The sequence below is a fragment of the Phascolarctos cinereus genome, unplaced genomic scaffold, assembly GCF_003287225.1.
Source record: "Phascolarctos cinereus isolate Bilbo 61053 unplaced genomic scaffold, phaCin_HiC Scaffold_4;HRSCAF=312, whole genome shotgun sequence".
In the NCBI taxonomy this organism is placed as follows: domain Eukaryota; kingdom Metazoa; phylum Chordata; class Mammalia; order Diprotodontia; family Phascolarctidae; genus Phascolarctos; species Phascolarctos cinereus.
The window spans coordinates 169,310,572-169,337,957 of NW_027555847.1; the positions used below are offsets into that span (position 1 = coordinate 169,310,572).

The 27,386-nt window shown below is 41.0% G+C and overlaps 1 protein-coding gene across 3 annotated transcripts in view; it reads right to left on the reverse strand.

The window, feature by feature from the left end:
• Positions 1-27,386, reverse strand: part of EMP2 (epithelial membrane protein 2) — a 60,083-nt gene that overhangs the window by 22,691 nt on the left and 10,006 nt on the right. The window contains exon 1 of one of the 3 annotated variants that reach the window (XM_020972529.2): positions 9,574-9,759. The exons of the other annotated variants lie outside the window; for them this stretch is intronic. The gene's annotated coding sequence lies outside the window, so the exon portion shown is untranslated. Of the gene's footprint in view, positions 1-9,573; positions 9,760-27,386 lie in introns of those variants that run through there. 3 annotated transcript variants of the gene reach the window in all.

The following is a 27,386-nucleotide window of genomic DNA, read 5'->3' on the forward strand; positions in this document are numbered from 1 at the left end:
CACTCTTTGTGACCCCGTGGACCTTCTCATATCAATGCTGTCCGTGGTGTTTTCTTGGCAAAGATACTAAAGTGGTTTGTCATTGCCTTCTCTTCTTCTTCTTAAGGCAAATAGAGGTTAAATGACTTGCCCAGGGACACACAGCTAATAAGTTTTTGAGGCCAGATTTTAACTCAAGTCTTCCTGACTCCAAGCCAGCACTCTACCCACAGAGCCACCTAGCTGTCTCTAAGGCAAACAAAGGTTAAATGACCTGGCCAGAGTCATAAAGCTAGTAAGTGTCTGATGTCAGATTTGAACTCAGGTCTTCTTGACTATAGGACTACCTTCCATCTATTCTATTTGTATCTTATATCCACTAGTTTATGCTCATATGACCTCCCTCAAGGGCAGGGAATGTTTGGAGCCTTTTCTTTGTATCCTCAGTATTAAGCATACTGCCTGGCACATAGTAGGTGCTTAATAAATGCTTGTTGCCTGATTGATTGCATCACTTCATATACATCCTCCTCTGCTTTTCGAAATTCATCATTTCTTCTAACACTGTAATATATCACAATTTGTTTGACCATTCCTCCACTGATGGGCATCTGCTTCATTTTGTTGTTGTTGTTATTTGCTGCCAGGAAAAAGAATGCTATACATATTTTGGTGTTCCAGGCCTTTTTTCTGGGGGTAGACAAAATTTCATTTGAAAATGTCCTAGGAAATTTAGGGAAAAAAAACTGTAAAAAGAACACACAGTTTGGAGTCAAGAGATCTGAGTTTGAATTCTGCTCTGTCTTACTATAGGTGCGACCTTAGGCAAATCATTTCACCTCAGTTTCTTCATCTGGAAAAGGAAGTGATTAGACCAGATGCTTTCTTAGATTTTGTTCAGTTGTAAATCTTAATGAAATCGAGGATTGCAAGCTGTGTAATAAAAAAACTCCACTTGATTTATAGTCAAAGATCCCGAGTTCAAAATCTGTTCCTGGCATTTCCTGCCTATAGGACTCTCTGGACCTCAGTTTCTTCATCTGAAAATGTGGGAATTGTTTTAAATAACCTCAAAGGTCCTTTCCAGCTCTAAATTTATGATTTTGTCTGGACCTCAGTAACAAGTGTACTATGGCTACCACCCTCCTCCAACCCTGCCCAATACCAATACAATCTTGGGCTACTTTACTGGAAATTTAGAAGCTAGGCTGCTCATCTGGCCAACACTGAAGCATTATGTCAAGTGCTAGGTGCCACACTTTAAGAAGGATCCTGACAAAGTAGAGTACTGTGCAATTCAAGACTGTCACATAAGGCATAGTTGCAAGAAATGGAGAAACTTGGAGAAGAGGAAAATTAGAGGCAATATAATCAATCTTTAAGCCAGCTAGGGGTACTGGGAAAGTTATCTCAGCTCTCTAGGCCTCAGTTTACTTACTGATAGTGAAAGGGTCAGACTAGGTCAGTGTTTCCCAATCACATATTTGGGCAAATTTGTATTGATCTAAAAACCTTTTGCCACTAATGGTCTTTTCTTCTTGAGCCCTGTGCTTAGAAAAGTTATTCCTCCTTATATCTTTCTGCCTCCCTGCGTCCTGCTCTCCCAATCCTATGTCTGTCTTCTTGGCTTCTGAGCCTCCTCTGTTCTGAGACTTAAGTCTATGGAAGAACGATGATGACAGTGATGACGATAAGAAGAAGAAGAGCTAACATTTATGTCATGCTTTAAAGCTTGCAAAGCACTTTACATATATTCTCTCATTTTGGTCATGGGTGAAAGGCAGTATGACATAGAGATCTGGCTTTGGAATCAGGAAGACCTGGGTTTCAAGTTCTACTTTGGACACACATTGGCTGTGTGACTTTGGGTATGTCAGTTGATTTCTCAATGTTCTAAAAAATTCTCCAAGACCACAAGTTATAGAGAAAGTGCCAACCTGTACTGATAGAGAAAGTTTCCAAGACTCCCCTATATTAATGAAATCCTCTATCCTTAATTGTTTGTAGAGAATTTAGGTATTTCATTAGATTAAGTATAGTTAGGGATGGGGAGTACTGGACTTGTCCTCCAAGGTCCTTTCCAATTCTAACAATAACGATTCTGTTAAACATTTGTGGGGCTGACATATGGATCAATCATGACTTCACAAAGCTAATGGTGAGGCATCCCTTTCACCTCTTGGAAAAGAAGTGGTAGCTTACAGGTGAAGACCAACACATAGGTTGGTTGTTAGACATGGCCAATATGTGGAATTTTTTGCTTAGGTGTACTTCTTTGTTATATGAGAGGGAAAGTGATGGTAAGGTGATTGAGCCTTATTAAAATAATCAAGAAATATTTAACAAAATAAATAAAAATACAATACAACCTAGATAATGTTAGTATGTGGCTTTCTACATCAATATGCTTCCTATAAGATCTGTTTCAATTTGAGTTTGACATCACTGCTTTAAGACAGCTATTATATATCCCCTAAGTTTTCTCTCTCCAGGCTAAACATGCCCAGTTCCTTTAACCAATACTTGTATGCCATGGTTTTGTGCACGCTCACCTTCCTAGATGCATTCTTCTGATTGGTGGTATTCTTGCTTATTAATGTCCTTCCTAAAAAGTGGCAGCCTGATCTGAAGCCAATATTAAGAAGTAGTCTGGGGGCAGCTAGGTGGCACAGTGGATAAAGCACCGGCCCTGAAGTCAGAAGGACCTGAGTTCAAATCCAGCCTCAAACCAAACACTTGACACTTACTAGCTGTGTGACCCTGGGCAAGTCACTTAACCCCAACTGCCTAAAAAAATAAATAAATATATATATATATATATACATATATATATATATATATATATTTTTTTTTAAAGTAGTTTGACCAGGAAAAGGTACAACAGGATTTTGGCCTTGCTCCTTCTCAACACCATACTTCTGTTATTGCAGTCTAAGATACTAATAACTTCTTTTTTGGCTCCCACGTCATTCTGTTGGCTCATCATAAGTTTGCAGTCCACTACAACACTCAAGTTGTTTTTTTCCTTCACATGGAGTGTTGTCTAACCACACCTCCTCAATCCTATTCTTGGGCAGTTTATTTTTTTTAACCTAAGTTTAGGACTTTACATATATCTCTATTAAATTTCATCTTATTAAATTCAGTCCATCCTTATAGCTTGTCAAGGTCATCACAGATATTAGTTCTGTCATTTACTATGTTAGCTCTTCCTCCTGCTTTGATGCCACCTACAGATTCAGCATTCAAGTCATTTATAGAGTCATCGATCATAGGATCATAAAATTAGAGCTGAAAGGGACCTTAGAGGTCAGGTCATCAAGTTCAACTTCCTTATCTAGGCCCAGAGAGGCTGAGCGACTTACCCAGAGTCACACAGCTCACAAATGTCTGAGGGGAGATTCAAACCACAGTTTTTCTGGATAAAAATCTAACCCTCAACCCACTACACTATGCTGCTTCCCACATGTATTCATCCAAGTCAATGATGAAAATATGAAACAGAAGGATGCTGAGGATGAGCCCTGTAGCATTCTACTGGAGACTTTCTTCCACTTTGACAGTAATCCATTAATCATTGATCTTTAGGTCTAGGGTTTTTTTGGGGGGTTTTCATTTGTTTTTTGATTAGGCAGAGGGGTTAAGTGACTTGCCCAGGGTCACATAGCTAGTAAGTGTCAAGTGTCTGAGATCTGATTTGAACTCAGGTCCTCCTGACTCCAGGCCAGTGCTCTATCCACTGCACCACCTAGCTGCCCCCTGGGTCTAAGGTTTTTAAGCAGTTCTAAATCCACATAACTCTACTATCATCTTATTTTTATTCACTCATTGAAGAAACATTTAAGTGCCTACTATGTGGAGAAAACCCTGTGTTATGAGTTGAAAATGATACAAAAAATTAAATTTAAGTCCCTACCCTCATGAAGCTTCTAGTTTAGTCAGCAACATAGCTATAAATATGGACTATTACACAATGAGTGTATTAGAGACTTGTGAAACACAGTGCTATGCGAGATCTGAGGAAGATAATCATTCTAGATAGAGTTATCAGGGAAGTCATCAAGGAGGTGCCATCTGAATTGGCTCTAATTTGTGAGCATGAATTCAACAGACTTAGGGGTGGAAGATATTTATTAAGCACCTACAGGCACTGTACTAACTCCTGGGGATACAAAGAAAGGCAGAGGACAGTTCCTACTTTCAAATAACTCAATCTGATGAGGTAAAAAGGGGAGAAACAATACACAAACAATTGTATTATGAACTGATACATACAGCATAAATTAGAGATAATCTCAGGGGGGAAGGCATTAAGACTTAAGAGGGCCAGAAAAGGCTTCCTGTGGAAGGTGGGACTTTAGCCGAGATGTGAAGGAAGCCAGGGAAGCCAGAAGGCACAGACAAGGAGGGAGAGACTTCTAGGTATGGGGATAACCAATGAAAATACTCAAGAGTCACAGTGCTGTGTGGGAGGGACAGTGAGGACACCCATCACTGGACTGAAGAGTATGTAGAGGCAAGTAAGGTATCAGAAGCCAGGCGACAGTGTGATCAACAGTACAGAGGTGGGAAAACATCAGGCCAACTTGGAAACAGTGAGCGGTACTGTATGGTTGGAGGGTAACATTCATGGATGGTAGTAATAATAAAAAAAAAGTCAGGGGCAGGGTTGGCTGAAAAGGCAATGGCATCTGAATTTTGCTCAGTAGGCAAGAAAATTTTTAGGCAAAGGAGGGACACAAGCATAAAACAGTTTACCAGTTGGAAAAGCAAGAAAAACTATCAGAGAGGCTTTTATAATAGTCCAGGGATGAATCAATAAAGACTTCAATTAGAAAGGTGTCAGTAGCAATAGAAAGGAGGGGGCAGACATGAGAGATGATGCTGAGGTGAAATTGACAGAACTAATCTGACAAGTGGTGAGAGTGGTAAGAGACAAAAATAACACCTCCTTCCATGCCTTGTCCATTCTTTCTTTTTGTTTTGTTTTTAATTTTAATTTTAATTTATTTTTTGTCCATTCTTTTTTTTCCACTCCAATTGATAAACTATTTTATGCCTTTGTCCCTCAATTGCTCATATACTCTTCCAAAATCCATATAAAGTGGGTCTAAAGCATGCCACTGATCTTTTGGTCTATTTACCTGCTGAAAAAGGAAATTAAGCTGGCATGATCTCTTCATGATGAACCCATGCTGGCTCACAGACATCACCCATAGTGATGAAGTTGGGGTATGACTTGATTAAAATAGAACCTGATGAGGATCTAAATTTTTCCTTGTTTATATATGTTATACATTCATATTATGTATAAATTATATATCATATATAACATGTACATATAACATATATATAGATAGATAGATAATTTATATATAAATTGAGATGTCCTGCAAGGCCACATGGAATAACCATCTAGAAGTCAGAAGATCTAGGTTCCAGACAGTCTTGACCTCATCACTTACTAAATGTATTGCTTTTGGAAGTCGTCCTCATGTGCAGAATAGGTATAACACCTTTTTGCTTCACCTCACAAAAAAGGGATTTTGGGAAGATCTAATGACATAAATGCATACTATATAAACTATAAACTGTCATACAAATGTTTGTAATGGGCAGAGGGTGATAGTGATTGTATTATGTTGGAGACACAACGCTGTTTGTTATCTGTTGCCGGAATCCAAATGCTTTTCATTGCCTGACTTTTGAAAGTGGTTTTAATTTTGGAATCACTGATGGAAAGGAAGGTAGCAGGCCAAGAGCAGACAGTTGAGTGGCAGCATAGCCTGAACACAAATCAGGACACGTAGGTACAAGTCTCAGTTCCAGTACCCATTTATTAGTTCTGCCACCTTGGACAAGTTGCTTTAATACAATAGATATCTCATAAGCACATACTACACTATAATCAAAGCACCTATGCTAGAGGGCCCGGGATAAGGACAAAATTGGAACATTTCCTGCCCTCAAGGAGCTTATCTTTTACTGAGGGCTTACAATAGGCATCCAAATGCAGCACAAAGAAAATTGTAGAGGGAGAGAGCAATAACAATGTGGGAAGGGTGGGACAGAGATCAGAAAAGGTTTCATGAAGGGGGTAGCACCTGAGCTATCCTCACTCCCCACTCAGCATCAGTTCATATAAATCTTCCCAGATTTTTCTGAAATCTGCCTGCTCATCTCACATATACTTTCTGTGGGACCCTGGGTACTTAACTTGGGAAGAAAGTGGAAATGAGGAGGAAAGGCATTCCAGGCATAGGACACAGCTTGGATAATGCACAGAGATAGGAAATTTAGCATCTTGGAAATAATCATTTAATCTGGCTAGGTTGCAGAATCTGTAAAAGAACATATAGTTTTCAATAAGGCTAAAATAGATAGGAGCCAGATTGTGGTGGGCATTAAACACCAGATTAAGAAGTTTCTATTTTATCCTATAGGCCATTGGTCTCTAAAGTAAGGACTGGGGCCTCCTTGAGAGGTTCTTTGATTTTACTCCAAAAGGTGTATAATCAACCAGTCAGAGGGTGGGAAGATGTATAGCATCTCACCCTCCTCTATGATAACCAATCATGTTGCTTGTCTCCAAAACAATCACAATTACCCTCCACCCATTACAGCCCTACAACCTCCATTATATCCCACCCCCACGTTCTTTCTGAGATACGCTTTGACCTCTTAGAGCAGTTATAACCTAACCTTGATCTTGGCATTCACTATGGCAGCTGCTAAAGTAGCTAGGTGGCACAGTGGATAGAGCACTGGGTCTGGAGTTAGGAAGATGAGCTCAGATTTTATCTTAGACACTTAATAGCTATGGGACCCTGGGCAAGTCACTTAACCCCTCTTTGTCTCAGTTTCCTCAACTATAAAATCAGAATAATAATAGCACCTACCCATCCCAGGGCTATTGTGAGGATAAAATAAAATAATATTTGTAAAGTGCTTAGCACATGGCACATTGTAGGCACTATACAAATGCTACTGTTGTTCATTTCAGTCATGTCCAATTCTCCATGACCCCACTGGGGTTTTCTTGGTAAAGATATGGGAATGGTTTGCCATTTCCTTGTCCAGTTGAAGAACTGAGGCAAAAATATTAGTACTAGACTATTATTATCATTGGGAAACTCCTCCTACCCCTTTCCATTTATAATGTTACATATAATGTTCCCATTGGGCATACTGGAGAATATGTACTGGAATATAAACAAATATATACATATATATATACACACATACATACAAATATACATATATACACATATATATATATATATATGTATACGTGCATTATTTGTGCACATACTATATGCATAGATACACAAATATGTATGAATATATATATTGCATCATATATACATATACATTTCTTACTGACAGATTAAAAAAATCTGGTGACCATTGTTATAGGCAACAGGAAGTCATTGAAATATTCTTATTTTTTTAAGCTATATAATGATGATAACATTGTCATCACATACTTCTGAGTAAAATATAGGAATAGGGACTGGACTAGTGAATTCACTGATATAGGAAACTCATTAATGAAGAAACTCCCTCTACCAATGCAGCCTAGTGGCTTCTGTATAACCTATCAATAGTCTCAAAGAGCTGCCTATAGTACTGAGAAGTTAAGTATCCAGGATCCCACAGAAAATACATGTGAGATGAGCAGGCAGATTTCAGAAAAACCTGGAAAGATTTATATGAATTGATGCATGAGTGAAGTGAGCAGAACCAGGAGAACACTGTACATAGTAACAGCAACATTGTGCAATGACTAACTTTGATGGACTTAGCTCTTCTCAACAATACAATGATCTAAGACAATTCCAAAAGACTCATGATGGAAAATGCTATCCACATCCAGAGAAAGAACTATGGAGTCTGAATGTAGATCGAAGCATACTATTTTCTCTTTTTTTGTTGTTTTTTCTTTCTCATGGTTTTTCCCTTTTATTCTGATTCTTCTTTAACAAATGCCTAATGTGGAAATATGTTTAATGTGTTTGTACATGTACATGTACATCTATATCAGACTGCTTGCTGTCTCGGGGAGTAAGATGGGGAAGGAGAGAGAAAAAATTTGGAACTCAAAATCTTATAAAAGTGAATGTTGAACACTATCTTTACACGTAATTGGAAAAAATAAAATACTTATAATTGAAACGAAAAGAAAGTATATGGGAGAGGTGAGACTTGAACCCAGGTCTCCTTGGCTCCAAGATCATCTTTCCATCTACTATGATGATACATTGCTTCTGGAAACCACAAATATGAATTATTTCCATTTTATCACACTTCAAAATGACATCCAGAAACTAGAAGACAAAACAGCTCTTTGTTTTCATTATGTTATTAAAAAATGGAATAATGCTTCATCAGATTGCCATTCCATCTTGACTCCCCTAGCTTCCAGCCCCAAATTTCATATAACATTGATAGAACCACAGAGAAAGTTGGAGCTAAGAAGTCATCCAATACAACCCATTCATTTTACAGATGAGGAAACTGAAGTCCCCAGGGAGAGGCTGACCAGGGCTAGGGAGAGGAAGTGAATGGATTTGCTTCAGGCAGTTGCTGGCATTCTCCTTGCATCAGAATCTAAGGAGGTGACAATGACATGGGAGGACTGGGGGTGGGGGGAGTGGCTGCTGGGAAGTGTAGGCAGGCCTGTGGAAAGCCTGAGAACTGAACGGAATGTCTGTGGCTGAGTGACGTTTGGAACTCTATCAACTCACCAGCCCGAGGAATGGCCTGCCTGGAAGAGTCCAGCCAGGCGAGTCTTCTGGTAACGTGAGTAAACAGGGAGACCTGATACAGCCCAGATGCTCTCTTAAATGCCCTGATAGGGCTTTGTCTAATTATGTGCTGGGAACAACTTTTTATTTTGTTTTGTTTGTTTTGGTTTTTGGTATTCTATATCTATATATTATCTCTCTCTGTGTATAATATGTATATGTATGTATGTATATGTATAGATGTGTGTGTATGTATATGTGTGTGTATATATATATATATTGAGATAGATTTTTTTTCCCCTTTCTGTAATCCATTCCTAGTTATAGGAGTGGAGAAATGCACAAACAATTCTGGGGCTGACTCATTGATCCACCCTAGGAAACCAGTGGAAGATGAGGGGTGTGGAATCTGTGGAAGGGGGGCCCACCTATTTCTAATTTGTTCTTGGTCCCTGGTACCCAAGTCAGGATGCTGCTCCCTTGTGAATGAATAAGGAATGTGGCCTAGAGATGTTATTTTTGTTTTTTTTTTTTCACGAATTCTTCTCCATTGGCCTTACTCCCATTTCATTATGACTTTCCGGTTTCTCAGATCTCTCCTGATATTCCAAAGGAAGCTGGACAATTATGCTCTCCCCCTCTTCCCCCCATATTGCTTGAAATTAAACAAGAGCTACAAAGCCACAACAGCTTCTCAGCCTGAGAAGCACATGCTGTTAGTTTGGTCACTCTGTTCAGCCAACTTCTATCCCCACCCTCTAGAGCTCTTCCTACAATTTAAGCTTGGAGTTCATATCGGAGCTGATTACAGTGGAGAACAATGGACCCAGAACCTTTCGATACAGACCTTGAGTGTTTAGTTGTCTAGAAGCCAGGCACAGTCAATCCACAGCACCAGATTTGTTCCAACAAGTGAGAAGGCCCTGGATCCCAAACCAAGGGGGAGGCCAAGCCAAGAGAAATTCATCCAGAGGAGGAGATGCAGAGAGAGAGAAATGGCAAAGCTGGTGCCGGCTGTTGGTAATTCAACTTCTGTGCAGGCTGAGTCTCATGGAATCTGCTCCTCCCCACCACCCCTGCTCCAGGCCACTCCCACAGTCTCAAGCACTCCAAGGCCCACAGTGGCTTCTATATTTTTATTCAGGAAGGGGGAAGGTCAGCTCAGCCTCCTGGTCTGGAATCTGGACTTCTGCCCAGATCTCCAGGCGTCAGCAGTGCCCCCGGAGTTTCCTGTTGAAGAGGGGAAGCTCCCTTACCCCAGGAAGCCCTAGTTTCTGCCAATTTAGGGTATAGGGTCTCTTAAAAGTCAAGAATACAAAAGCCAACACTTTCTGCCCCTCAGTCACCCCCTCCTATCTGGAGCCAACAAAAGGACATTGTGACTAGGGGGTGGGGGTACCAGGACCAGAAAGAATGGATTGTGATCCTAACTGCTCAATTTGATTCAATTGCCTAGGAGGTATTGGGCACTGTGCTACATGTTGAGGGCACAAAGAAACAAATAATAATGACAAAAAAAAACCCCAATGGCAGGTAGAAAGAACAAATTAAAAACAACCCCTGACCTCAAGAAGCTTCCATTCTACTGTTCAATAAGTGACCAGAAGCCTTGTGGTTCAGCTTCTGCAAGTTGTAACCAAACATGAACCAACCTCACCTCAAGAGGGCTTCCTAGGGTGAATGATGGGGAGGAATAGGAGAAGCTAGGAGAAAGGGTAAAGATTTCCCTCCACATCTCCAAGCACATGACCCTACAGTGCCTACTACAAGGAGAGAATTACCTTCCTAGGAATGGCTTTCTTCAGATGCTGAGACTTTCTAGCTTCCTACTTCCTCATCCATTCACCACATCACTATTTCCATCACCAAAGAGTGCTACTGTAGGAATCAGAGCTAGAAGGGCCTTTACAGATCATTTAGTCCAATCTTTTCATTTTAAAGATGACAAAAATGAGGCTCCAGGAGAGAACATGATTTGCCTGAGGTGCAGTGGGTAGACAATAGTAGAGTTGGGACTCAAATTTAGGCCCCCAGACTCCAAACTTTGCATCATATAGACCTAACCTCCATGCTTGAAAATACTTTGTGAAACATGGTGGTGGGGGCATCTAGGTGTCAGAAGTAGATAGAGCATTGGTCTTGGAGTCAGGAGGACCTGAATTCAAATCTGGTCCCAGACCCTTACTAGCTGTGTGACCCTGGGCAAGTCACTTAACCCCAATTGCCCCCTCAAAAAAAAAAAAAGAAGCATGATGGTATATGAAGACAGGCTAACTAACCTTAAGGCGCTTATAATTTAAATGAGATTGTATTGTTGCTTATCCCTGAGGTACACTGAATTGAGTGCTAGATGTGGAGCTGGAAAGACCTGGATTTAACCTCTGCCTCTGCTTCATACTAGCTCTGTGACTTTTGGCAAGTCACTTCACCACGGTGAACCTCAGTTTCCCCATCTGTAAAATAGAGTTGGATGAGATGGCCTACGGGGTCCCTTCCAGCTCTCATTTGATAATCACAACACATCTCTGATATTCTTTGGGCCTATTTAATGCTTAAGGGCTTTAAAGGCTTGTTTTCCTTGTCCTCCCCTCTACAGCAGAGGTTCTGAACCTTTGTTTGTATGTCGTGGATACCTTTGGCAGTTTGGGCAAGACCATGTACTATTTTTCAGAATATTTGTCATCCTAATGCGTAGGATTACAAAGGAAAAATATTGTAATCCTAATGCATAGGATAGCAAAGGAAATCAGTTATGTTGAAATATAGTGATCAAAATATTTTACAATAATTTCATGAACCCCAAGTTAAGGATCTCTGTTCCAAAAGATGGTCAATTTCAGTATTCCTGGTGCTTCCTTTTATTTGATAAAAAGGCACAGCTGAAGCTTCTTCCTTAGATTTTTGTTGGCAGCATCCCTTCTTGGCCTCTATCCCTCACTCCAATGGGGCTTGAGATGGGAATCCCTACTCTTGCCTTTCCTACATCCACATCAGATGAGCATATGAAGCAAGGAGAAAAAAGGAGAAGGCAAGATGGAAGGGAGATAACATGAGTCTATGCAGGGCAATCCTGAGTCGTTTTCATTTTAGGAAGTGGAACAGAAGGATCACTCCCACACACACCTAAAAAAAAAGAACCCAAACCCCATTCCCTCTCTTTCTTTTACTAGTTGTGGGAGTGGGGAAATGCACAAACAATTCTGGGTCTGACTCACTGACCCACCCTCAGAAACCAGTGGAAAATGTGGAGGGGGGGAATAGGGCTCTGAAAGGAGAATCTACCTATTTCTAGTATATTTTTGGTCCCTTGTGAATGAATAAGGCATGTGGCAAGAAATCAATCCTTTCCCAGAACAAGAGAAACTGATGAAATGGTTTACAGGGACAGTAAGGAAACAGCTGCCTTATTGGGTCCACACCATCCTCTGCCTTCCTTCTACCCTATGCTTCGAGGAGAGGTTATAAAGGCAAAACATGACAAACAAACAAAAAAGACCATCCTGGTCCTTGCTCCTAGTCCAATATGCCTCCGTCTGCCTCCTCATTTTCAGCTGGAAGCCAATGAGCCCCAAACCTTTTGAGGGTCTTCTCTCTTCTCAGTCACCATCACCACCCATCCTTCAGACCTGGCTCCTCTGAGTGGCTTCACAGCTTTCCCCAGCCCCAACCTCCCTCCTTTCCCCTTCACAACTCCAGACAACACAAACGAGGGCTTTGTTAGGACATCTGGCAGGGGCCCTGGCTCAGGCTGCCTCACTACAGCCTCGCCACAGCAAAGGAAGGAGACAACAGCTCCAGGGACAGACAAGAGGATAACAACCCTATGTTTGGCTAAACCTCTCGACTTCTAATTACCTCCTGTCTGGGCCCACCCAGAACCCTCCAAAACCAACATCCCAGTAATGTTCACAGGATTTCAGTTTATCTAAGAAGACAGAGAAAAACAAAAAAGCCGATGGGATGACTTTTTTTTCAATGTAAACACTGAATGTGATTTAGTTTTTCAAGTGGTCTAAATTCCAAGAAAGAATTTCCAACACCTCAATGGTAAACTTGAGGCAGGAATTTACAGATAGCTACAGGGGACCTGTGCTATACTTTGTTATTCAAAGCAGCAACTGACCCACTATCACGGACATCCCTTTGAGCTATTTTCAGTAATGGAAGAGGATCACGCCTGAATATCCACACTCCCTCACTCTGCCATCCTTGTGACCAATAGCAGGATAAGGGATGTAGCTGGTGTCTGCTGAGCCAGCTTCTCTTCCTCTGAAATCATCTGTAGGAATTAAATCAGTGATTGTACTCTCACTAGCACCATGCTTCTAATTAACAGAGCTAAGCTGTCCCAAGTGTACTCAGCAAAGTTCCAGACCCAACTGAAATCCATCATCTCTTCCAAATCACCACCCACCAACTTTTACCAAACCAATTTGGACATGCTGCATGAGTAGTATCTGTTTCCAGGCTTGATCAGAACCAGAAAGTTACCACCCCCAGTACTTCCCTCCCAAACACACAAGTTTTCTGGCCTTGTTCCACGCTCTAATTGATCCAATTAAGTAAACACTTAGTATCTACTATGTGCCTGCCATATATGGGGCAAGCAGGTAGCTCAGTGGAAAGAACATCAGGAGAATGAGAATTCAAACCTCACTTATTAGCTGTGTGACCCTGGGCAAGTCACTTCACCCTGTTTACCTCAGTTGCTCATCTGTAAAATGGTCTGGAGAAGGAAATGGCAAACCATTCCAGTATCTTTGCCAAGAAAGCCCCAAATGGGGTTACAGAAAGTCAGACGTGACTGAAACAACTTAACAGCAGCAATGTGCCTGCAATGAGGGATAAGACCAGAATGCTAACAAGACTCTACCCTCAAGAAGCTTACATTTACTAAATTAGGGTAAGTAAGAAGGACACATAATGTAGACAGATAAGTAAGTAAAAATAACAAAAGGCAGCATGGCATGGCATGGCATAGTACATAGAAAGTCAGAAACATCCCACTTCAAGGTTTACCTTGGACACACTTGGCTATATGACCTTGGGCGGGTGACTTAACTTCAGAGTACCCCAGGCACATATCTAAGGCTAAAAGCTACAAAGCAGTTACTGATCCGCGTTGGTAGAGGCAGCCTCAGGGGTTAGGGTTTTCTTGGCAAAGACACTGGAATGATTTGCCATTTCCTTCTCCAGCTCATTTTACAGACAAGGAACTGAGGCAAACAGGATTAAGTGACTTGCCCAGGGTCACGCAGCTAGTGTCAGAGGCCAGATTTGAATTCAGAAAGATGTCTTCCCGACTCCAGGCCTGGCACTCTATCCACTGCCCTATTATTTTTAAAGTGCTTTGCAAAGCTTAAAGTGCTGTATAAATGCTAGTTGTTATTATTATTATCATTATTAAGAATCAAAAGTTCCAATCTTGGCTCTGCTGCTTACCACCTATGTAACCTCTCTGAAGGAGAAATAAGAACAGCTAACATTTATATAGTATATATGATCCTGTGAAGTAGGTGTGATTATTGACCCTATATACAAATGAGGAAACTGAAACACAGAATCAGCTCTCCCAAGGTCACACAGCTAGTAGGTATCTGGGGCAAAATTCAAACTCAGGTCTTCCTCACTCCAAGTCCAGTAGTCTAGCTTTCTGTCACCTAGACCCTTCAAGCCCCTTCTTCTACTCAGTTCTGTAATTTGTGGGTTAAATTCTGTTGAGAGCAAAGTATCATCTCATTCTCCCCTTCAGTTTGAGTGCCCAGTCTCTGCACTGGGAACTTTCTTCCCAGTCAATTGAAGTCTCCATGGCAGTGAAAGTTGGCTTGGATGACCTATAGGTAATCAAATGGAGCTCAGAGCCAGCTAAGATTTGCTTTCCTGGATTCTGTCAACTGGACACTGAGGCAGGAAAGATGACATCCAGAATCCCCCTATGCCTCTTAGCTCCACCCCAAAGCAGGAAAGCAGTTGCCAAAGGCATCACTTCCAAATTCAGTCTAGTCCTTCCGGCTGACATCTGGCAGCCCTACGAAGCCATGGTCGACCAGTTAATAACTGCCAGCTGATTTCAAGACTGAAAGTGGTAATTAAGGGTACTCTCTACTATTGTTGTAGCAGCAGCTGTCATCTGAGGATCTCCCAGTAATTAAGTCTTCTGGCCTATCCACACCCCAGCACATCACTAGAGCCCCAGAAGAAACCACATAGTTCATCCTCTGTGTCCCGGGCAGAGGTGAGGAGTTTAGAGGATTCTCACTGCCAAGGGTCAGGCAAGAGTCAAATGTGGGGTGTTCCCCATTCATATACCTTCGAATAACTATCATTCTGGGAATACCACTTAGCAGCTTTCAAATAATCCCTTAGACACTGGCCGCACCCCATGTTAACAGTTTCTCTTTCCTCAAAAGTGACAAGAAAATTTGCTAATGTACTTGGCCCCACTTAACCACAGAAGCCAAGACCTTCCCTTCTTTCCTCACCCTCCTTCACAGTTACTGGCACCAGGAAAGTTTGAGAGCAAGTGGTGGCTTGCCAACAAGGGCCTAAATACTCACAGAACCTGATTAAGAGGATCATGGGGCCAAGATTGGCACCAGCTCCGAGCTTTAGTGGAGTTAAGTAGTGGGCATCGAATATAATCATCACACAGGACAGGAGATCAGGATGAGGGTCAGTGAGAAAATGTTTTATCAGGCTGAGTTTAGGAATCAGTGCATTAATGAGCATTTATTAGGCACCTACTTTGTCTGCTATGTGTTGGGGATACAAAAATGAAATTATTCTTGCCCTCAAAGGCTTTCCATTCTATCTGAGGAGACCACACATACACATATAACTATATACTAGATATATACAAAATATGTACACTGTACTTTTGGGGGATAGGGAAGATATTAGCAGATGGAGGGGAATCAGCCCCAAATCCTCAAGTAGGAGGTAATGAAGAAAATTAAGGCTTCTAAGAGGTGGAGGTGAGGAGGGTGGGCACTTCCAGAGGTAGAAAATGCAAAGCCAGAGACAAGAGATGAGGTCATTATGAGTGAGGAACAACGACACCTGTTTATCTGTAGAGTATGTGACAGGAAACGATCTATTTCCCATACTGGCAGTAAGTAGCAGAGCCAGAATTCAAACACAAGTCCTAAGACTCCAAGTCCAGCATTTTGCCATAGAACTACTTCCTGTCTCTGGATATCAGTTTCCCCCTCAGTAAAATGAGAGGTTAAACTAGATGACTTCTAAGGCCCCTACTATGTCCAACATTCTTTAATTCTATACTTCCAAATACCATTGCCCCGGGGCCATGTTCTTCTTTCTGAGGGAAGGAAGGAGTGATGAAGAACCAAAGGGATATGGCTCTCCTGTGTCTAGAAGCTTGGGCTACAAAGGGAACTTGGGAGCTGAGACTTTCATTCTGCACTATGTAGAGAGGAATGTCTTAGGTAGTAGAGATGCTATAAAGAGGTGTAAGACAGACCTTGCCCTCAAAGGCTTTATGACTGATGGGTCCTTGCTTTGTTCTGAACACCAGGGGATGAACTGGATGACTTCTTAGGAATTGACCCCTTCCAGTTCTGGGATGTTATGTTTCCTCTCTGGAACCTCACCAAAAAGGCCTTGTGCTTGCCACATCTGGAATAATGAAGAATATTTGCAGCTATGAGAAGCCTGGGAAAATCCCGTAGCCTGGGGAACAGCAAGTCTTTGGCAAACCCCATAGAAGTGTATGTTGGGAAAGAAGAGAAAAACTGTCTCTCTCTCTCTCTCATACACACACACACACACACACACACACACACACACACACACACACACACACACTATCACACTCACATTTCCTCTCTCATCTCTCTCTCTCTCTACCCTTCTCCCACTGCTCTTGGGAATATTTACAATTCCAAGAATCTGAGTTGCTTCCAAGCAAGTGAAGGGCTGGTATCCCTAAGTCCAGAGAACGCTGGAGAGCTTGGATAATGATTATAGTCAGCATCATCTTCTTGGGAAATTGTAGTGGGAAATCTGGTGGCTTACCATGGGGCAGCCACTCAGAGCCTGAATCTACAGTAGGGATTCTTATTCCAAGGCATGTGAATTCACTTTTTTTTTCTTTCATATTTTGATATGATGGGCCTTAATTTCCTTAGTAATCCTATGTATTTTATTTTACGCATTTAAACATTATTCTGAGGGGTCCATAGGCTTTACCAGACTGTCAAAAGGGGCCATGACTCCTTTTAACCCAAAGTTAAGAATCTCTGCTCTAAAGCAAACCAGAGCAGAGATAGAGTGCACTCTGAAGATCCGTGGCTGTGGAATCAGAGGAGGTAGGTTCAATTCCCAACTATAATGTCTATTTCCTGTGTGAACTTGGATGCGTGGCTCGAAATCCTGGATCCTCAGTTTGCTCATCTGTAAAATGGGGGAGTTGTATTAGACTGCTGCTGAGGTTCCTTTTACTTCTAGATCCTTGGGTTTTTAGCTCTGACATAATATACTAGAAAAAGCTTGGTAGTCTGATGATTTTTAACATCCTATTTTATAATCTAGTTGGGGAGATAAGTTTTACATATAGGAAACATGATCTCCACAGGTGGAAGTGATATATTAGCTCATACATAGCTGATGTTTATTAAATATTTCTTGGATTGATTGATCTCTCCCTCCTGAAATTTTCTTAGAACACTCTGGATCTTTCCCTACCTTATATTTTATACATAGTAATTTTCATGCCCTATTTACCCTTCCCCCAAGTCCCATCTCCAGTTAGCTGTTTAAGAACAGCGCCAGTATATGTGTATATGTGCATACACGTATATGTGTATGTATGTGCATGTATATGCATGTATACATGTATATACATGCACGCACATATACGCAACACACACACACACACACACACATATATATACATACGCACATATATATTTACAGAGACCCTTGCATAATACTTTGCACAGAGTAGGCACTTAACAAATGTCTTTGGAAACACTAAAAATGAAGCCAAATGCTGAGTAATTGTGATGAACAATCTTGGCCTAGAGAAGAGATGGAAACTCCTCCATCCTTGTAACAGAAAGGTTGCAGATTGAGTGCAAAAAAGTGATACACTGTCAGATAAACTCACTCGTCAGTTACTTTTGCTTAACTATTTTCCTGTTTTGCAAAGGAAGGACACATACATAGATTAAGATCTAGAGTGAGAAAGGAGCTTAGAGGTCATCTAGTCCAAGCTCTTCTTTTTACAGATGAGGAAACAGAGGGCCAAAGAGATTAAATGGCTTGCATAAGGTCATATAAGCTGTTAGTGCAGAGCTGGGATTTTAACCCAGATCTTCTGCCTCCAAATACAATTCCCTTTCTATTACACAATATTACATTTAGTGGTTGTTGTTGTTGTTGGTGGTGGTGGTGGTGATGATGATGGGGGTAGCAATGCTGTGTGTGTTTGAGGGAGAAGGATAAAATTGGTGTGACTGAAAAATAATGATGTAAAAACAAAAGACATCCAAAATATATATAAATTTTTTATTAAAATTTGTTGAATGAAATTGAACCAAAGAGCAACAAAGGTAGTATATTATTGTATGGCAGACTGAGTGCCATACAAGCACAGAAGAGGAGATGAATGAGGGCTAGAATAGTTAGAGATGAGTCTTTTAGGTTGTGTTTGTCCATGAAAATAATGTCCAGTAGGGTCACCCAAATCAACACCCACCTGACAGAAATCCCTGAGTATTAGGGACCCCAAGATATGCAGCTCCAACTAACCTAACCTCAGGATATAATAACTGGGTATCTAGGAAGACTGGTATACAGGGTGAGAAAGGGGCAGGAGTGTACCTGGGGAATCCAGGTTTTTATTCAGTTGTTTTAAGTCATGTTTGACTCTTCATGACCCCATTTGTGGTTTTCTTGGCAGAGATACTGGCGGGGTTGCCATTTCTTTTTCCAGCTCATTTTACAGATGAGGAAACTGAGGCAAACAAGGTTAAGTGACTTGCCCAGGGTCACACAGCTAGTAAGTATCTTAGGCCTGTTTTGAACTCAGGAAGATGACTCCAGGCTCAACACTCTATCCATTGTGTTACCTAGTTGCCAGACATCTGCCCACTAGGAAGCTGCCTGAATGACTCTTCCTTGGAAACTAGGACGCGCTCAGAGGCAAGTTGTAGATGACAGCAATGTCATAGGATCACTCAGAACCAGAAGGGACTTCAAATACCATCTAAAGCAAAGGTGTCAAACATGCGTCTCTCAGGCCACATAAGACCCTCAACACTCTTGAATATGGCTGAGGAAGATTAAAATATAATTGGGAAATATTTAACAAAATAAATAAAAGCATAATGAAATAGAGATAATATTTCATTTTAAAATTAAGTTGATATGTAACCCACAACAATCTTTATGTGCAGATTAGTGACCTCTGTTTCTACTTGAGTGTGACACCACTAATCTAAAGAACCATCTCTGACATTTTAATTTGAGCCCATGGACAGATTTCAAAGGGTCAATGAACTTGGATGGAAAAAAAAAATTACATCTTTATTTTCACTAACCTCTAACTGAAATTTAGCATTTCCTTCCATTATTTAGAAGTATTACTCTGAGGAGTCCAAAGGCTTTGCTGGACTGCTAAGGAGTCCATGAAACAAAACAGGTTAAGAATTCCTGAACTGGTCCAACTCACTGATTTAGAGATGAGGGAATAGAGGCCCAAAGAGGTTATATGATTTACCCAAAGTTATAAATATACTAAGTGGCAGAGCCCTGATTCAAACCCAGGTCCTCTTCCTCCACCATATACTACACCATTCCAACTCGGAAAATCCATCAATGCCTGTTTCCCTAATTGTTGAATCAATGATTGAAATTTCCACTTAGAGCCAGGTGTGGTAGCCTGTAGCCTCTTCTGCTGGGGAGGCTAAAGCTGGTGGATTGCTTGAGTTTGGGAGTTCGTAACTACAGTCGTTACTGTTTTTGTTGTTTGTCTTTTGTTTTCAAAGAGGACCAATAATTTTAAGGGCAATGTCGACTTCTGGGTGAATCCTATTTAAGTAAGGCAGAGTTGCACAAGGTTGAAAGTACAGTGGCAGGACAAAAGTCAAGATGACTGGCAATGACCTGGGATGCAGTGGATGACCTCGATATCTTCAATGTTTGACCAAGCTGTAGGCATTTCACAGCACCTGCTTCCTCTACCTCTGTGGCCATTGAAACAAATTGTTCTCATGTGTCCACTCCACTGAGGGAAGTCTTCATATACTTGGGGTAGACATTCCCCTGACTCATTGAAGCCTGTCTATTACCCTCAACCTGGTTTAGCCTTTCTGCAAAGACAGTTTAGCTGCAGTAGGGCTAAAGCTGATTGACTATTTGTATTAAGTCCAGGACCAATACAATGAGCTTTCAGGAGTGGGGAACCATTAGGCAGCCTAAGAAGGAATAAGCCAATCCAGGTAAGAAAAATTGGGCAGGTTAAAGTTTCCATGCTGATCAGCATTGGTATTGGTCTATGAGTGGTCACTACACTTTCATTGTGGGTGAGAAGACCAGGCAGCAAAAAAACAAACAAACAAACAAAAAAACAAATGCAAAAAGAAATTCAGCCCTTGGGAAAACCATAGGGACAGGGACCTTGCAGGCCATACAGTTCAATCTTACTATTTTGCAAATGAGGAAATTGTCCAACATCACATAGCTAGTGAATGATAGAGTAGCACTAGAACCCAGGTCCCTTGACGCCCAGTCTGTCATTTTCTAATCCAAGAGTGAATTCAGAGCTAGTAAATGCAGGTCACAGCAGGCCAGCACGGCAAATGTTTTTGGAGAAGGGCTGCTTTCCAGTAGCTGTCAGATCATACTCTGTTAGTAACGTGAAATTGGCTCCTGATCGGCTTCTACCAGGCCGCTTGGAATAGAACCACATTCTTCTTTCTTGCTGAGTTTAAAGAAAAGTTAAGGAAGGGAAGGTATTATACCCCTCTCTCTTACCTAGTGCCCAAAGTGACAATATGATAGTGCCGTTGACAACAAGAAACTTAAAGCTGACGACAAGTACAAATCCTGGTGTATACCACATTCCTCCTCCTTGTTCCAGAAGAAAATTTTCCTGGCCCTCAGGGAATGAGGCCCCAGGCAAAACTGACACTGCCCATTCTTCTTGGGTTCTGACTTCTCTTTGGGACTGATCCAGCTGTTTGAGGAATGGGTGGCAGCTGCTCCAGCACAAGACTCTCTCTGATCTCTTCCAGTTCAATACCCACCCTTCTCTCCACTGCCTCTGGCCCTCTCTCCTTTATACACACTGATTCTACTGACTTGTAAATATCCCCCAGGGACTCCACTGAAAAGAGTAGAGCCTTAGCCACTGGGACGCTACCCTAGACCAATCTCCCGCTCTCATTCATTCATTTAACAAGCATTTATTAGGCACCGGCTTTGTGCTAGGAGCTGAGAATACAAATAAAAAAATGATTCTTACCCTTGAGTAACCTGAGTCAATGGTAGCGGAGGGAGAGGAACAGAAAGTAGCCAGAGGAATCAATACAAAATACAGAGGAATTTGGGGAGGGAAGGCAGAAGTAACTACAGCATCTGGAAAAGCCTCACTAAGGAGGTGGAATGTGGGCTAGCACTCAAAGGAAGTGAGGTGTTCAGTAGACCAATGTGAGGAGGGACCAGATTTCGGCCTTGGGGTTCAGGCTGTACAAAGACAGAGACAAAAGGAAGAGGGTCCAGTACAGAATGTGGTCACTTTGGTCAGAATTTAGAGAACAAGAAAAAGTAATTAATACAGAATCGGTCTGGGCAGGTGGGCTGGAACCAGATAATGAATCACTTTATTTTTTTTTAAGGGTCAAAGGTAATTTTTAATCCCTTCACCATTTTTCTTGTTCCATTTCTCATAGTGTTGCCTTAACAAGTAAAGAACATTTTAGTAGAAGCAGACAACTCAAATTCATCTAAGATCATACAGACATAGCCATGTGCTTCAGCTGGTAAACTAAATAACCAAGTTCTTCTTACTCAAATTTCTTTTTTGGGGGGGAGGGATTTTTTTTATTCAAAAATAAATGTATTTATTTTGTATCATTTAGACAATTATATGTCTCCTCTGACCCTTCCAGAAATCCAGCTCCCCCTCTACTCTCAATAGATATTTTATATATATTATTGTTATTGTTGTTATTTATACTTCATTCTTTTTTTAAAAAAAAACTAAGTATATTCCCCTTCATCCTAACCGGCCTCCCATTTATTCTATTCTCTCTTTTGACCCTGTCTCTTCTCAGAAGTGTTTGCTTCTGATTACCCCCTCCCCCAATCTGCCCTCCCCTCTATCATTCTCCTGCTCTCTTGTCCCCTTCCCCCCACCCATTTTCCTGTAGGGTAAGATAGATTTCCATACCCAACTGAGTGTGTATGTTATTCCCTCCTTAAGCCAAATCTGATGAGAATGAGTAATAAATCACTTTAAACGCCAAAGAGAAGAATTTGTATTTTATTTTAGAGGCCACAGGAAGTCAATGAAGTTTCTTGCTAATACAAAATATGCTGCTATTAAGTATTTTGGTATGTATGAGGATTTTGTATCTTCGATGGCTAGTGGATAGATGCCTAGCAGTGGAACCTCTGGGTCAAAGGGCATGGACTTTTCTGTCACTCTCTTAGCATAATTCCAACTTGCTTTCCAGAATGGCTGGACCAATTCACAGCTCCACCAGCAATATAGTAGTGTGCTCATCTTTCCACAAACCCCCTCCAACACAGATTGTTTCTGGTTTTTGTTGGGGGTTTTTTTGGTCATTTTTCAATGAACTGGTTGTCAGGTGAAATCATTTTCATTTATCCAGTCACATACCAAGGGCAGGGCAGTGGGAGCAGTCCACAATTGCACAGGCCATAAGGGCTTACATTGCCGAGGGCAGCCCTCAAAGAAAGTCAAGAGTCCAGACAAGGAACCACCTTCCCAGCAGGTCTCTGGTGTAAACAGCAAGAATGAATTACCAAGCCTGGGGCAGGTGTGGCAGGAAAAATGTACCTCTCCTACAGCTGGGTGCTAGCCTCAGGGGGGAAGCCAGAGACTCTCCCCAAAACTGGGAGAAGGGCCAGGGCAGCAGCTCTCTACTTCTAAGACCCAGCTGCAAGAATTTCTGAGACCTCTTAATGGGCATCTCCCTGTAGCTTGAGGAGCTTCTTTGGGGTAGGGGGGAGGAAGGGGGGAGGAAGAGAAGGGAACCACCCAGAGGCATTATATCAGTGTAATTTGAAAGTATTATTCCATTACTTTTTTCCTTTTCTTTTTTGCTGTCATGATTATATATGCAAAATTCAACAAAAAGAAAAGTTCCACTGCTTGCATGTCTTTTCTAATAATTAGTATTGTTTCATTTCATAATTATTACTGAAAATAATTTTGTAATATAGAGCAGAGGGATGTTAAAAATGATCCATTCTCGGTGTCAAATAGGTTAGGTTTCCCACTGCTCTTATTAATGATTCAGAACATACTTTCATATGGTTGTTTTCAATTTCAAAACAGTTTTCAATTCCTCATTTGAGAACTTTTTGCTCCTATTCTCTGACTGCATATCCATTGGACTCAAATCCTTCTAGCCCCGTATTCAAGAACTATGGTGAAGGAAGACACCAGGGCCAGTCCAGGACTTCTAGGCAGCAACCTAAGACAGGAGAATCTCACCCCTAAACTGGGTGTCAATTTCCCTACCACCCTCAGCTCCTAATGGATAGAGCCATTAGACTTGGAGTCAAGATCCGAGTTCAAATCTTGCCTCCTGTATTTACTAGCTGTATGACCCTGGGCAACTCACCTAACTTCTCTTCTGCCTCAGTTTCTTCATTTGTAAACTGAGGATAATAATACCTCACAGGGTTTTTGTAAGGGTCAACTGAAATCACTTATGTAAAGTGCTTTGCAAACCTCAAAACCAAATATAAATTATATTAATATAATTATCATCACTATTGTTATTAATCACCATCATTATTTAGTGCTTAGAAGTTGCCTAAAACGCCCATCATATGTCTGTGATATATCCACCGTCTGCTTAGTTCTAGACCATTTGGAAATAATGAAAGAAGGAACCAAGGATAGAGACTGGGCCAAACCTCAAGGTATGGGTTCTTAGTCTTCAAATTTGCCCAGAATCTTGGCCATTAATCCAAAGGGTCCCAGATGGTGGCAAGAGCCACCCCTCCTTCTCGCTGCTATTTGACACCTTGGCACAAGAGGTTTTACAGAAGCAGTGCCACTCTAGCTCAGAGCTGAAGCCACACAGGACAACTGCATGTTCTCTGACACTGAGCAATCAGGAGTTGAGGACGGGGAAAATTCAGGGGCTCACTGAGCATCATCCCTCCAGTTGGCAGTATTCTCACTGCAATCCCCAATCCGTGCTTTAATGCACTTATATTTTAATTCACATTGTATTTATCTTTATGCATATATGTTCTATCCTAACTAGCTCTTTGACAAATGAAGCCTCTTACGGGGCAGCTAGGTGGCGCAGTGGATAGAGCATCAGCCCTGGATTCAGGAGGACTTGAGTTCAAATCTAGCCTCAGACACGGAACACGTACTAGCTGTGTGACCCTGGGTAAGTCACTTAATCCCATTGCCTAACCAAAAACAAACAAATGAAGCCTCTTGGAAAGATAAATGAATTTTGCATCAGAGGCCTTGAGTTCCAAGCCCAGCTGTGTGACTTTGCAGCTGCCTAAACCTCTTCCCTTTCAGTTTCTTCATTTGTAAAAGTGAGGGGGTCCGATACACTGTTTTCTAAGGTCCCTCTGAATTCTAGATCTTTCCTACGTCTTATTCAGCTTTGGAACTTTAGAAACTCTCTCAGCATCCACAACCATGTAATATCTAGGATATCAAGTAATATAATATATATTATAATATCAAGTATCTTAGAAATGGAGTCAGAAAGAAGGAAATAAACATTTATTAAGTGCCTACTATGTGCTGGGTACTGTACTAAGTGTTTTACAAACAGCTCAGATCCTCATAGCAATACTATGAGGTAGGTGCTATTATTATCCCCATTATACAGCTGAGTAAACTGAGGCAGGCAGAGATTAAATTACTTGCACAGAGTCACACAGCTAGTAAGTGTTTGAGGCCAAATTTGAACTCAGGTCTTTCCGACTCCTGGCCCAGTGTTCTAATCAACATGCCACCTGGCTGCCCAGAAGACCTGGGTTCCGGTCTTAGCTCCACTATTAAGCAGTTATGTGGCCATGAGCAAGCCATCTAACATCCCTGAGACTTCTTTCTCTCCCTGGTAAAATGATGACGACAATCCCCCCACTTTTTAATTTACAGGATTGTTTTTAGGAAAACCACCAAGTAATATATGAGAGGGAAACAGTATGGGGTAGTGGCCGCTCAATGAATCAGGAATGAGAGGGCCTGAGTTCAATCCCATCTCTGTTACCTGTCAACTTCCTGACCTTGGACAAGTTAGCTGGCTTGTTTCCACATCTCTAATATGAGTAGGTTGAACTAAAGGGACTTTAATGTTTGCAAAGTGCTTCATATAGGTTATCTCATTTGATCTTTATAATTGTCCTTTCAGGTAGATGTTATTATTACCCCATTTTACAGATGAGGAAACTGAGGCTGAAAGTTTAAGTGACTTTCCCAGGGTCATACAGCAAAGTAAGTGTCTGAGGAAGGATTTGAACTCAGTTCTTCCTGATTGCAAATCCTGCATTCTACCTTCTGTACCATATCCTTGCCTTAAAGTCTATGATCCTCTAATCATAATAAGTAATTAATAGTCATAGTAGAGGAAAGAGTACTGGATTTGGAGTAAGAAGATCTGAGTTCAAATCCTGAATCTGATACTTGACTAAACCTCAGTTTCTTCAACTTTAAAATGAGAATAACAGCATTTGCCGTACCTACCCCATAGGATGTGGTAAGGAAAATACTTCGTAAACATTAAAACTTTATAGAAATATGAGCTACTATCATTCTTATTTGTTGAACGAATGGATACTTATAATAAGAAACACACAATCCACATGAAGAACATCTAGACACATACACATACTTAGATCATGAAGGAGCTAGGGCTCCTTTAGTTAAGAGAAGTGATTTCAGGTGTAACTTACCAATATTTAAAGAGCTTGTATGTGGAAGAATGGCTCTGCCTTTTAACTAATTTATAAACTTGGGCAAATCACTTAGATTTTCCATGCCTCCATTTCCTCATCTGTAAAATGAGGGCACTGAATTAAATGACCTCTTAGGTCCTTTTCAGCTCCAAATCTATGATTGATGATTCTATGGTTAGACTTTTGAGTGGTTCCAAAAAGCAGAACTGAATCCAATGTGTAGAAGTTCCAGGAAAGCAGTTTTTAGCTCAATACAAGAGACGACTTCCTACACATAATAATAATGCTGCACATTTATATACCACTTACTATGTGCCAGGTACTGTGCTAAGCACTTAAATCTGATTTGAAGCTTACAAAATCCCTGGGAAGTGGGTGTTATTATTATTGCTGTTTTGTTTCTCAGTTGTCTTTCAGTCATGTCCAACTCTTCGTGACCCCATTTGGGGTTTTCTTGGCAAAGACACTGGAGTGGTCTGCCATTTCCTTTTCCAGTTTATTTTACAGATTGAGGAAACTGAAGCAAACATAAGTTAAGTGACTTTCCCAGGGTCACACAACTAGTAAGAGTCTGAGACCAGATTTGAACTCTTCCTGACTCCAGGTCTGCCACTTCATCCACTCACCACCTAGATGCCCCTATACATGAATATGACAACATAAATGGAAAGAACCACTATTATGACAAAAATCAAAACTGAACTCTAAAGAATTAAAATAGCCATGCTTAGTCCTGAAGAAGAAATATGAGGATGCATCTCTCTTCCTTCTTTGAAGACGGGAGGGACTATGGAGATGTAACACAGCAGATGCTATCAGACTTGATTAATAGGCTGATTAATTTTGCTACACTGCTTTTTCTCCCCTTTTTCTCTTTTATTCTCTGTTATGCAGGATGGCTCTCTGGCTGGGGAAGTAGGGCTATCTTGGTAAAAGAAGGTGATAGAATGAAAGCTATAATATTTTAATTATATCTTATATTATATGACATAACACATTAAACACATAATAAAAAATTTTAAGAGTTCCCAATCACTGGAGGTATTCAATCAGAAAATGAATGAATACTGCTTGCTGGGAATTTTTTAAAAAATTTTTTTGGTGAGGCAATTGGGGTTAAGTGACTTGCCCTGAGTCACACAGCTAGTGAAGTGTTATGTGTCTGAGGTCATATCTGAACTCAGGTCCTGACTTCAGGACCTATGTTCTATCCACTGTGCCACCTAGCTGCCCCAATTGCTGGGAATTTTTAAATAATGCTTATTGGATTGGATTGAAAGGGGACATTGTCAAAAGTATTCATGGAATTTTTGGAAGTTGGATTAAATATCTTCTAAGGTCTTTTAATTCTAAGATTCCATGGTTCTAGATACAAACACAAGCACACACCCTAGGTTGCGCTGATTTGTATACTTTTTTCACAGATTAAGAACTGGAAGGGACCTTGGAGATCATCTAGTCCATTTCAGAGATGAGAAAACTGAGACCAATCAGGGTTAAATGTTTTTC